The 13,361-nt window shown below is 36.1% G+C and overlaps 1 protein-coding gene across 1 annotated transcript in view; it reads left to right on the top strand.

The window, feature by feature from the left end:
- ofcc1 (orofacial cleft 1 candidate 1) overlaps window positions 1-13,361 on the top strand; it is an 84,757-nt gene that overhangs the window by 21,414 nt on the left and 49,982 nt on the right. The gene's annotated exons all lie outside the window — the stretch shown is intronic.

Here is a 13,361-nt window from a genome sequence, read left to right as displayed (position 1 = left end):
GCATTTGATATTAATGAGAAAACAGGAGCGGAAACTCGCCAAGACAAACAGCGCGGCCAAACAAATCTCATAAATGGCCCCGGCTAAATTGCCTTTTGTTAAACTGCCTTCTATATTTTCAGTACGGCGTAGGGTTTGCTCGTGTCCGTAGAAAACCACCTTGTTTCTACACTCACTGTTCATTTTATCAGCTCCACTTAGTTCTACAATTACTGACTGTATTCCATCTGTTTCTCTGCATGCTTTGTTAGCCCCCTTTCATGCTGTTCTTCAAGGGTCAGGACTCTCCCAGGACCGCTACAGAGCAGGTATTATTTAGGTGGTGGATCATTCTCAGCACTGCAGTGACACTGACATGGCAGTGGTGTGTTAGTGTGTGTTGTGCTGGTATGAGTAGATAAGACACAGGAGCGTTGCTGGACACCTCACTGTCCCTGCTGGACTGAGAGTAGTCCACCAACCAAGCGTCCTGTGACCCGATGAAGGTCTAGAAGATGACCAATTCAAACATCAGCAATAGATGAGCGATCGTCTCTGACTTTACATCTACAGTACAAGGTGGACCAACTAGGTAGGAGTGTCTAATAGAGTAGACAGTGAGTGGACACGGTATTTAAAAACTCCAGCAGCGCTGCTGTCTGATCCACTCATACCAGCACACACACTAACACACCATGTCAGTGTCACTGCAGTGCCGAGAATCATCCACCACCTAAATAATACCTGCTCTATGGTGGTCCTGTGGAGGTCCCAGGTGGAGCGATCTGGGTCCTCTTTGTGTGGAGTTTGCATGTTCTCCCCATGTCTGTGTGGGTTTCCTCCGGGAGCTCCGGTTTCCTCCAACAGTTCACAAGACATGCAAGTGAGGTGAATTAGAGATACAAAACTTGAACTGGCAAATCTTGTGTAACTAGTAACTACCTGTCCTGTCAAGAATGTAACCAAAGTGTGTTAAACATGACGTTAAAATCCTAATAAAATAAAAGTGGGGTGTCCAACAAGCTCATGGTCAGGTGACTTTTGTCCATTATCTCCTCCATATAAAGTGCATAATTATTAAAAGGTAATTAATTCAGGATATGGCAAGTAAACAGTCAACATGACTTAAAAAAAACCTTTTTCAACAGCTTCAATAAATGCTGGACACACATAAAGTGCACAAAGAGCAAAATGCAACAATACAGAATAAAAAATGCTCTCGGCTCTGTCTGCCTTTTCAAACCGCAAAAAGCTTTTATGCAAAAATGACTGTGAACAAATACTGTGGGGTTCTGAAAGCAGGAAAAAAAGTTCCTATAACATTTATAACAATTCGGAAATAGTTTCTTTATGTGAACGGAACACATTTTCAGTGCATCAGAATAAAAATTCCTTTCAGCTAGTTTTGCATTTTGAATTAAAAAATAAAAAATAAATAAATAATAAAAGTATGTATGCAGTTGGAGTTGACCTTTAAAATTTCATTTGCTCATATTTAATTCTAAAAACAGAACATATAATATTATATATTATTAGGTTATATATAATTATTATTATTATTTATTATTATAATTTTTTACATACACATCCATATTTGTATTTATTTTATTATTGTTTTTTATTATTTTATTTATTTATTTATTTATTTATTTATCATCAAGATATTCAAGCGCTTTATCTCGGTTTCACTTGGATGACTGGGCATAAGGCAGAAATTCCCTGGATAGGGCGCCAATCCATCGCAGAGCTTTAAATATTCCCAGGACATAGGCAACACAGTGGGTTGATAGCACAGTTGACATTTGAGCCCAGAACTAGGATTATACTGTAGATCTCCATTCCCTTCTCTGCTGCCCTCTCCTCTTTTTTTTTGGTCAGGGTCGCAGCAGGTCCGGTTACACCAGGAATGACTTGGCCTAAGGCAGGAATACCCTGGACAGGCCGCCAATCCATCGCAGGGCTTTGAATATTCCCAGGACATAGGCAACACAGCGGGTTGATAGCACACCTGATATTTGAACGTCTCCTCTCCTCTTGGTCAGGGTTGCAGCAGGCCCGATCCCACTGGGAATGACTGGGCATAAGGCAGAAATACCCTGGACAGGGTGCTAGTCCACTGCAGGGCTTTGAATATTCCCGAGACATAGCCGGTTTGTAGCACCGCTGATATTTGAACCTCTTCTCCTCTCTCCTTTCCTCTCGGTCAGGGTTGCAGCAGGCCCGGTTCCACTGGGAATGACTGAGCATAAGGCAGAAATACCCTGGACAGGGTGCTAGGCCACTGCAGGGCTTTGAATATTCCCGAGACATAGCCAACATAGCCAGTTTGTAGCACCGCTGAGATTTGAACCTCTTCTCCTCTCCTCTCGGTCAGGGTTGTAGCAGGTCAGGTTCCACTGGGAATTACTGGGCACAAGGCGGGAATACCCTGGACAGGCCGCCAATCCATCGCAGGGATTTCAATATTCCCGAGAAATAGGCAACATAGCTGGTTGATAGTACCCCTGAAAATTGAACCTTCTCTTCTCTCCCCTCCTTTCCTCTCCTCTCCTCTTGGTTAGGGTTAGAGCAAGTCCGGTTCCACAGGGAATGACTGGGCATAAGGCAGGAATACCCTGGACAGGCCGCCAAGCCATCTCAGGGCTTTGAATATTCCCAGGACATAGGCAACACAGCAGGTTGATAGCACCCCTGATATTTGAACCTCTTCTCTTGTTCCCCTCCCTTCCCCACAGTCCTTGCCCTACCCTTTCCTTTCCCCTACTTTTCTTTCCTACCATCTCTGGCATGCCCTGCAATGCCCTTGCACTGTCTGGTCCTGTTCTGTACTGTTCTGTTTGTCCTTTGCCTCTCCTCTTCTAATTTATCCTGCTTACCTATTATCCCGTCACTCTTCCTTCATCCTGTCCTGTTCTCTCATCTTCTCTCCAGTTCTGTCCTCTTTTCACCTGTTATGTTATGTCCTACCTTGACCTGCCCTGGTATCTCTTAACTATTTCTGTCCCCTTGTCTCCTCTCCTTTCATCCCAGTCCCGGTCATCCTGTTTTGTCCCTTACTGTCCTGTTTTGTGTTTTCTCCTTCAATATCAGGCGTAAAGACAGATTTTCACTTTCATATTCTGGTGATTGAGGCATATTACTGCCATCTAGAGAATCACTAGAGACCACACAGTGGATGCGTTTGCTACCTTTAGCAGCGTATGTGAAGTGCTCATCAAAGCTACACACACCAGGCACGAGGCTGCGCAGCACTTATAATTAAGAAATATATTCAAATGTATCCAAAAAGCTCGTCTAAGCATTTAAATCCATAAAAATGTATAGTATATTTAATGACCCATTTAAGAAGCACACCTTCACATAGAGCTCTAAAATCTAGTATTTAGTATTCAAAAGAAGCAGGGTATTTTGGGAATACTACCATGTCCCAATTATTTAACCCCTTCATAATATTGCTGATCTTTAAACTTACTGTGATATGACCTAAAGTTAGGCTACAACACGATTAAACCATTGGAAACTCAATGACGAGCCTTAATTTCCTCCAGATGTGATGTGTTATATAAACAACACCCAGAGATCCAGGTGTTCAATGTGTTGCAAGATTTTCAAGACCTTGAACATTCCTAGAGATAGCAGTGAAGCTCCAAGAAGTTCCAAGAAAGTTGTGAAAAAGCCCCAAAATATCGTCCAGAGGCCCTAGCAAGCTTAGATGCCTCTTATAATAAATTAATCCGTAGAATTGAAGCCTTCAGGCCTTTTTGTTCAGTTACATAAAGCACAAAACCTCTCACTATACATTTTTACATGCTTTACGTTATAACAGATGCACTATATGGACAAAAGAAATGGGACATCTGACCATGAGCTTCTTGGACATTCCCTGACAAACTCATTGCCACTTGTACTGAATTGCTTCCTCTTTCTTTTGTAGCATTAATACCATCCATTGTTCTGGAAAGCCTTTCTACAAGACTTTAAAGTGTGAGGGGATTTGTGCCCATTTATCAAATAGAATCAGTGAGGTCAGGCTCTGCTGTTGGAGGAGAAGGCTTAACTTGGTTTGAGACCAGGGCTCTGTGCAGGCCACTGGATTTTCTTTTTTTTTTTAAATCAGGTTTTTCATCATGTCTTTATAGAGTTTGCTTTGTGCACAGGGGTAACATCATGCTGGAACAGAAAAGGGCCTTCCCAAGACATGGTGCAATGTTGGAAGCAAATAATGTCTTTTATATAATCAGTTTATTACACCTGTTAGCAACTGGTGTGGCTGAAACACATTCATTTAATAATTGGATAGGGTGTCCCAATACTTTTGTCCATATAGTGAATGAATTTATAAGCAGGACTAATTTTAAAACATTAATAATAATAATTATAATAATAATAATAATAATAATAATAATAATGATGCTAATAATAATAATATTAACAATAATAGTAATAATAATAATAAAAATAGTAATAAAAAAAAAAAAAAAAAAAATAATAATAATAATAATAATAATAATAGTAATAGTAGTAATAATATAATAATAATAATAATAATAATAATAATAAGTGCATGAAGTATAACCATCACACTGATGGCTGGTACATGAAAAATAAATAAATAAATAAATAAATGAATAAATAAATTTACACAGAAACTTAAACAGAAAATATAAAAAAACTTAAAATGAATAAATAAATAATGATTTTATTAAGTTGGTTTTTTCACATTTTTATTTCATTTATTTACTCATCTTTACTTATTTATTTATTTTTTCTGACCTACACAGAAGAAAAAACCTCAAAATAAACCCACAAAGTCCAAATTCCAAAGTAATTCTCCCCACACATGATGAACCCATCCTAAAGCTGCACCTAGCTCAAAACCGCAGTCACTGAAAGCTCCTGGCATTCTCTTAAAAGACATTGAACGCTGCCTATTGCTCAGAGAGAGGATGGCATGAATAGTGCTTTATATTTGAAGTTTATCTGTACGGGGCAGAGGCGGTTCTTTCTCTGTCTCATTCGCACTCTCTCTAGCTTTGAGCTTCATTATCCTCCTCCTCATTTTTATCCTCGCTCAGATTTACATATCAAAAAGTGAGCCGCTGTTTGCTAACCTCAAATGCGACTCTCCTGAAACATCCACGCTGTGCTAATATCCGTAAACCATAAATTACAATTTCAAAGAACAAACACAATGCACTGAAGTGCAAGTATTGACAATCATAGTCAATGGAGGGGGAAAATGAAACGAGACAAAAAAAGAGGGGAAATAAAAGAAATAGAAAACATGGCAGGAGTGATGTTACAGGCCGCTCCGGTACAGTTGGTATCTGTTTGAAGAGAACATGAAAGCTATGGGATGACCTTACACCTTGCTTGGTGTGTTTATTGTGTCTTACCTTTATCATAAACGTAGCTCAAGGAATTTTTAAAAAAGGTAAAGGAATGAAAAAAATATATCCTTATTCTGCCAAGTGAACTGGTTGCTCATCAGTTAAATTTTTTTCATATTATTATTATTATTATTATTATTATTATTATTATTATTATTATTATTATTATTATTATTTGTATTTTTTTTTCTTTTTTGTTCAATTCTTTTTTAATTATATTTTTTTATTTTTCTAACCACTGTTTAACCTGATTTATTATTATTATTATTATTATTATTATTAATAAATAGTTTTTACTTGTACAAACCAACTACTTTTTCTACCCGCAATTCCATATTATTTCTAAAAAAATGTTTTGAATAAATCTGTTTTTATTCTGCCAAGTAAAAGTCGGGTACTAAAACTGGTTGCTGGTTGTTCAGTTGAAGTTTTTCATATTATTATTATTATTATTATTATTATTATTATTATTAATAATAATATTAATATTAATATTAATATTAACATTAACATTAACATTAACATTAACATTAACATTAACATTAATATTAATATTAATAATATTATTTTACTTTTTTTTCATCATTCATTATTTATTTTCCATTATTTTTATTTATAACCACTGTTTTACCTTGTTATCATTATTATCATTATTATTATTATTATTATTATTATTATTATTATTATTATTATTATTATTATTATTTGTATTTTTTATATATTTATTTTAATTTTTTTTTTATTATTTTTAATTTTTAACCACTGGTTTACCTTATTATTATTTTTATTATTATTATTATTACTATTATTATTATTATTATTATTTAAAAAAAGTTTTTCTTGTATAAACCAACTACTTTAAAATTTGGGTACTATAACTGGTTTCTCATCAGTTAAAATTTCATTATCATCATCATCATCATATTATTATTATTATTATTATTATTATTATTATTATTATTATTATTATTATTATATTTTCCTAATTAAAATAAAAAAGGGAAATGTAGTGAGCTTTAACATTCACAGGCTTCCCTAAAATGTAATTCTTTTTTTTGTTAATTCATAAATTAATTATTTTAATTATTTAAACTATTTATGAAATACATATTTTGCTCTGTCAGTATAAATTTGACTCAAAAGCATTTGTGGCTTTAAAATGTGTGCATTTCAATTAACAACATCTTATTTAAAATATTTTTGTACTATATGTGCACATGTAGTACATTGTGTTAATAAAAATGATACATTACATGACAGGATTATGTAGATCACAGACTTATAACTACGGTGTATCAGTGTTTCTTGTGCACTTGCATGTCCATGTGGGGGTGTGAATCCATCTGGACTGATGCTTGCGTCCTCTTCATATATTTGTTCTTTAATTAATCTGCGCTGCACAATTGTGCATTTGCTGCATTATTAGCATCACAGCCTGCCATCTAAATATTTTCCCTTTTTGTTCTCGTTTTGGGGAAACCTGCTTTAATCAAACTTAGAATCACATAACAAATATATCTAATTAGCCCAATTATCAAGACTCTAATTACATTGAAATATACCCCCTAAATCTCATATCAATTATAGCGGTGACTTTTCCTGTTAGAAAAAGGAGAAAGGAGATGATAAGCATTGATGGAGGAGCTCGAGTCTCCTCCAGAGAGCGAGTGATGTTGCCACTATTCTCTGCACTCATTCCCCTTTTCTCATTCTGCTAAAGGAAAAGCTTTAATGTATTAAGACACATGCTCCACTTATTGCTCTTTTAAAAGGGCTACGCTAATTCTCTCTTGGCGTATGTAAATGGCACATTGTTAGTATGATCTGTACGGGAATTTAAATAAGCATTTTAATGCTGTATTTTTATGACCCAACAAAGTGCTGTAGTGAATATTTTAATAGTCATAAATAGTTATAGGCATTAATCGTTTGTGTATTTTAATCTTAGGAGTTAATCATGTGGTTAATGTGTGTTTAGCTGTCTGGTAATATAACATTTGGTCTGAGACAATGTCTCCATATTTTCTAGATTTTGGTCAAAGGTCGACCTTTTTTTCCCTCATTTTATCACATACACATATGCACATTTATTATTATTATTATTATTATTATTATTATTATTATTATTATTATTATTATTATTATTATTATTATTATTATTATTATTATTATTATTATTATTATTATTATTATTATTATTATTATTATTATTATTATTATTATTATTATTATTATTATTATTAATTATTATTATTATTATTATTATTATTATTATTATTATTTTTTTTTTATTATTATTATTAATTATTTTATTTTTTTTAATTATTATTATTAATTATTATTATTATTATTATTATTATTATTAGAAGAAAAGGAATAATTGTAATATTTTATAATTATATTTTTTATTGTGTTGTTTTATTTTATTGTTTTATTTGTTTTTATTTAATTATTTTATTTATTTATTTATTATTCTTTTTTTTTCTCACCACCACCAGGCTGATTCTAAACTGACGTGCATTAATATAATGCAATAATAATAATATTAATAATAATATTAATAATAATAATAATAATAATAATAATAAATATAAAGAATAATAATAAAGAAAAAAATAGAATTGTATAATTTTATGATTATTTTTTATGTATTTGTTTTTATTTATGTATTATTATTAATATTTTATTTTTTTATTATTATTATTATTATTATTGTTATTATTATTATTATTATTATTATTGTTATTATTATTATTATTATTATTATTATTATTATTATTATTATTATTATTATTATTATGTCTTCTGGTCTTCTCATGCAAATCCATGAGTTCTGACCCTGAGATTAACTAACTACACTAACCTTTACCTGCCTTTACCTAGCAAAATCTTAGCCCAGCGTTTCCTGTATACAACTTCATAAAGCATACAAGCCCAGATTAGATGAGGACTTGTTTCCTTTAGGTAATAAAGATACACATAAAACCAGTCCTCTCACGCTGGGAGCCGCCCAACATTCAGCCCATTAAAGGTCAGATAAAGGCTTTATTTAGTGGTTCTGGAGAGGAACTAGCTCGTAACCAAGACCTCTAGGTTTCCGAGTGATCTGTGTGGTGTTTCCACATGGTTTACGAAGCTCCCAGAACACTCTTCCAGGGTTATAGTCCCTGCAGAGACCCAGTCTGCACATAAACTACCACATGTTGTACTGGGCATAAATCAAACACTCACAAATCACAAATTTACTGCTGGCATGTAGTGATCGTATGAGTGACGTAAGGGATGTAAAACAATAAAATGAAGAATTGAGTGTGAACGCATTTACAACAGGGTTTAACACCTGATTCCTTGCCAGTATGAAGTGAAGTTGTCAGAGCTATATTTTATAGAGCGACATTTTTCAGGCAACCCAGACAATGTAACGAGTAACCGCCGTGTGCAGCACAGACAGCAGCTAGACGGGCTGGAAGTGACTCAATAAGGTCCTAGTAGGTTGTTGCAGGTATCTGGAGCCATGCTGACTGCAGTGCATCCCACACCTGCTGGAGGGTACCTGGGGAAGGATCCATAGAGCGTACATGACCATCGAGGTGGTCCCACAGATGCTCAGTTGGGTTCAAGTCTGGGGAATTAGGGGGCCAGGGTAGTACTTGGATGTCTTGGTCATGCTCTTCCAACCAGTGTGGGACATTTCTAGTCATGTGACAAGTCACATTGTCTTGCTGGAAGATCCCATCCGGCCCAGGGAAGATAATAAGCATGTTTGGGTGTATGTGATGTGCAAGGATGGATTCATACCCACATGGATGCCACAGCTATCGAAATTAGCAAGGGGTCATAATAATGTGACTAGGCAGTGTAAAAAGGTGGCAATCTGGTCCCACTGTGGTTTACAAGATGGATGTAAAACCTCCACATGGGGGCGTAGTGGACAAGTTTATTTTGTGTTTATGTGCCTATATTTTGTTTACATATCTTTGGCTCATTTGAAGAACCCTGTTATAGGGAACCTGGCACCTGTTTTGCTAGCATTAAACTCAACGACATGCATTAGATCAGCGCCTTTTTTGCCGTTTCCCATCTCTCTCAGCTGTAAATAATCGTAATAATTCGACAGAGGCAGAAATCCAGTTCTAATTGTCAAATATATTCCAATAATCAGCTTTTACAGCCCCCCTCGAAATCCCAGCTTACGCTTTTTCTGAATGAAATAAAGTTACGTGCGTGTTTACTACGCCAAAGCTACGGAAACACGCTCGTAAAGAAGCAGGCTTGGAAAACACAAAATAAATAAGTTAATACATGCACGAGTAAAAAAATCCCCGTACTGCCAGAGCGAACGGTATCCAAATCGGCAGATTAACCTTCCATCCTAATGTAGTTATTTTTAAAGGGCCTCGGGGGGCGCTGCGAATTAGCTAGACCATGGGAGTCTTATGATTAGCACGTAATTTCTGCACCGAGAACGGGACAGATGGGATCATTTAAAATCTAGATATTAAATTACTTACAGTCATCATCACGTCCTGTTTTTTAATGTGACCTCCCTGAAAGTGTGAAGGCTTACGTTCGGCTAGCGCGTTTCAAGTCATTTATAAATCAACGTTCTGTTTTTAAAGTGTTTAAAGGATAACTAATATGCTTAATAAGCTAGTATGAAAATTTGCTTCCAAATAATGTACAACAACTGAAACATCTGCTTGTTCTGGTCTGGGTTGCAGAGGGCATGCGGCATATTTAAAATCATAAAGAAAGAGTCTCATAAAGTACCAAAACTACCCCAAAACAGGCTTGTCGGTAATTAAAAGCAATGTTGCATCATGGGTTACTCCCCCTCCCCTCTTTCCCCTGACCAGGGTTCGAATTATGTGGGGATTGGAGGGACTGACCCTCTTAATTAATACTTGGACCATTCCAAAAATGGCAAGGTTGAGTTGATTTGGGGGCTGGGGTCGATAAGCCATAACATTAAAACCACCTCCTTGTTTCTACACTCACTGTCCATTTTATCAGCTCCACTTACCATATAGAAGCACTTTGTAGTTCTACCATTACTGACTGTAGTCTATCTGTTTCTCTGCATGCTTTGTTAGCCCCCTTTTATGCTGTTCTTGGATGGTCAGGACTCTCCCAGGACCACCACAGAGTAGGTATTATTTAGGTGGTGGATCATTCTCAGCACTGCAGTGACACTGACATGGTGGTGGTGTGTTAGTGTGTGTTGTGCTGGTATGAGTGGATCAGACACAGCAATGCTGCTGGAGTTTTTAAACACCTCACTGTCACTGCTGGACTGAGAATAGTCCACCAACCAAAAATATCCAGCCAACAGCGCCATGTGGGCAGCATCCTGTGACCACTGATGAAGGTCTAGAAGATGACCAACTCAAACAGCAGCAATAGATGAGCGATCGTCTCTGACTTTACATCTACAAGGTGGACCAACTAGGTAGGCGTGTCTAATAGAGTCCTGACCATTGAAGAAAAGGCTGAAAGCAGCCTAAATAGGTATGTAGAGAAACATATGGACTACAGTCTGTAATTGTAGAACTACAAAGTGCTTCTATATGGTAAGTGGAGCTGATAAAATGGACAGTGAGTGTAGAAATAAGGAGGTGGTTTTAATGTTATGGCTGATCAGTGTACTTTTATACGTAATATACCTAGTGGTACCTTGAAACTAGTGGCGTCGTTTTAAAGGCGTTGAGTTTCAAGGTATTTTTTCCCATAAGGATGTATGGGAAACCTGTTAATGCATTCAGTGGTCCTGGGAACTGTATATATTTTAGGCACAATTATTTTTCACAATTATACACTGCAAATAACACATAATAATATTAAATAATGATAATAATATAAAAATACAATAAAACCTGCACTTTAGCTTTACTTCTTTATTGTTTCCTTATGCTTCTTAATCGTGGAGACGCTTGATCTTGAAATACCATATTCCGTTCAGTAAAGGCACATTCACATGAGAAGCGGCACAATAGCATCTGCGCTGCTGTGCCCTTATTTCCTATGGAGTGTGGCGGTGCACAAAACTTAACGTAACTTATTGTACTAAAACAATGAGTGAGGAATTTCATTAGTGGAGAGAACTTATGAGCAGTAATAATTAAGAGAAATTTAGTGTTCCTATGTCCTTCTTTTAATACATTAGTCAACGTTAGGATTTTTATTTTTTTGAGTTTTAGACTCTTGGAAAAGCTGATTCTCACAATTCCTCAGCACCTCGAGCTATAACACAAGTTTAAAAGTGAAACAGTTAAACACAGGCACATGTGGATGCTTTCAGAGTGGATTCGCACTCTGATGACTTTTTACCCCACCACTCTAGCCAAGCGCTTAACAAAGCAGCAGTTTGCGCCGAGGCTTGCGATGAGCCAAGCGCAAAACGTTTCTCATGCGAATGCGCTCCTAGTGTGAAGGCAGTGCTGAGAATGGTCCACCAACCAAACATCATCTGGAAAATTTGTATTGGGCTTAATTGCCTAAAGCCTCAGTCAACACAGCTGAGTGTGTATTGCAGTAGTACTCATTAACCATTGAGGTTCTGGGGGAAAAAATGCATGCTAATACAGTTAGCTGGTAATTTTGCCTGTAGGTGTGGGTGTAAAAGTATACGTCTGGGCATGTACAGTAGGTGTAAAAGTGAAACTGCTTTGAATGAACAGTTAAATTGTTTCTGTTGAGTTTTAAAGCTGTTTGGAGGGGAAAAAAGCATCTGATAGGTCTCAAATAACCAGTGTTGACCTAAAGAACACTGGTTCTTAAACTGGTTCTATTCAGACTGAAATTTACCTGCTTAAATCCTTCACTGTTAATGTTAAAAAAAACAGTAGCGTGACCAGTGCAGGTATATTTAGAGGTGCTGATTCACAAAAGTTTTAAATAGCCCGTTTTGACCAAAATAACTTTGGTTCTTGAACTGGTTCCGTTCAGACTGAAATTTTCCTGCTTAAATGGTTAGCTGTTGATGTTAAGGAACTGTAGCCGGATAAGTGCAGGTACATTTAGAGGTACTGGTTCACAAAGGTCTCAATAATCTGTTTAGACCAAAAGAACTCTGGTTCTTGAACTGGTTCCATTTAGACTAAAATGCACAGTTGCCTGCTTATATACTAAGTTGTTGATGTCAAGGAACAGTAGCGTGATGGGTGCAGGTATATTTAGAGGTACTGCTTCACAAAAATCTCTAATAGACTTTATCGACCAAAAGAACTTTGGTTCTTAAACTGGTTCCATTCAAACTGAAATTTACCTGCTTAAATACTTAGCTGTTGATGTCAAGGAACAATAGCGTGATCAGTGCTGGTACATTTAGAGGTACTGGTTCACAAAGATCTCAATTAGCTCGTTTTGACCAAAAGAACTTTGGTTCTTGAACCTCGATTTCGTTCACGCTTCTTAGAACCTTGGTGCTTTTTAAAGACCTAGAGAACTTGCTAAAGAATATGATGTTATTATATGGCTATACTATGTATTTGTACCCAAAATAAGTCTAACCTATTATACTGTATTAGTTTACCCTCCTCTCCACACCCCTGATGAACTAAAATCCCTCCTCTCATGAAGAGACTGGAACAAATAGGGCTTGGTGCATTCACAAAACAATGCTTATGGCCCCAAACAAGGAAGAGCTGAAAAAAAGTGACAGCAAATAACTTAATCCTCCAAATAAAAGGATAAGTCCGGTGTTTAAGTGGGCCCAGATTTAGAACCCTTACCGAAGGCACAAATACTTCCCAGAATTCCTGCCCAAAGGCGATGTGCAAATCAGCTTTTGATGAACTGGCAGGCCTGGTTCCTGCTCTTTATTCAACATTTAAAGAGCACTGATGGTATAGAATTTAAACACGCTGACATTTTTGCTTCTGTGGGACAATAGTAGGTAGTATTAGCTCATCAGTTTAGCTTTCTTCAGTTATCCTATATTTAGCTGTTATTTACCTTTACATGGGAACCTGATCGAGGTCGCAGTGCTTGTGG

Source organism: Trichomycterus rosablanca, chromosome 23 (assembly GCF_030014385.1).
Source record: "Trichomycterus rosablanca isolate fTriRos1 chromosome 23, fTriRos1.hap1, whole genome shotgun sequence".
NCBI lineage: Eukaryota > Metazoa > Chordata > Actinopteri > Siluriformes > Trichomycteridae > Trichomycterus > Trichomycterus rosablanca.
This window is presented reverse-complemented; position numbering and strand designations above follow the sequence as displayed.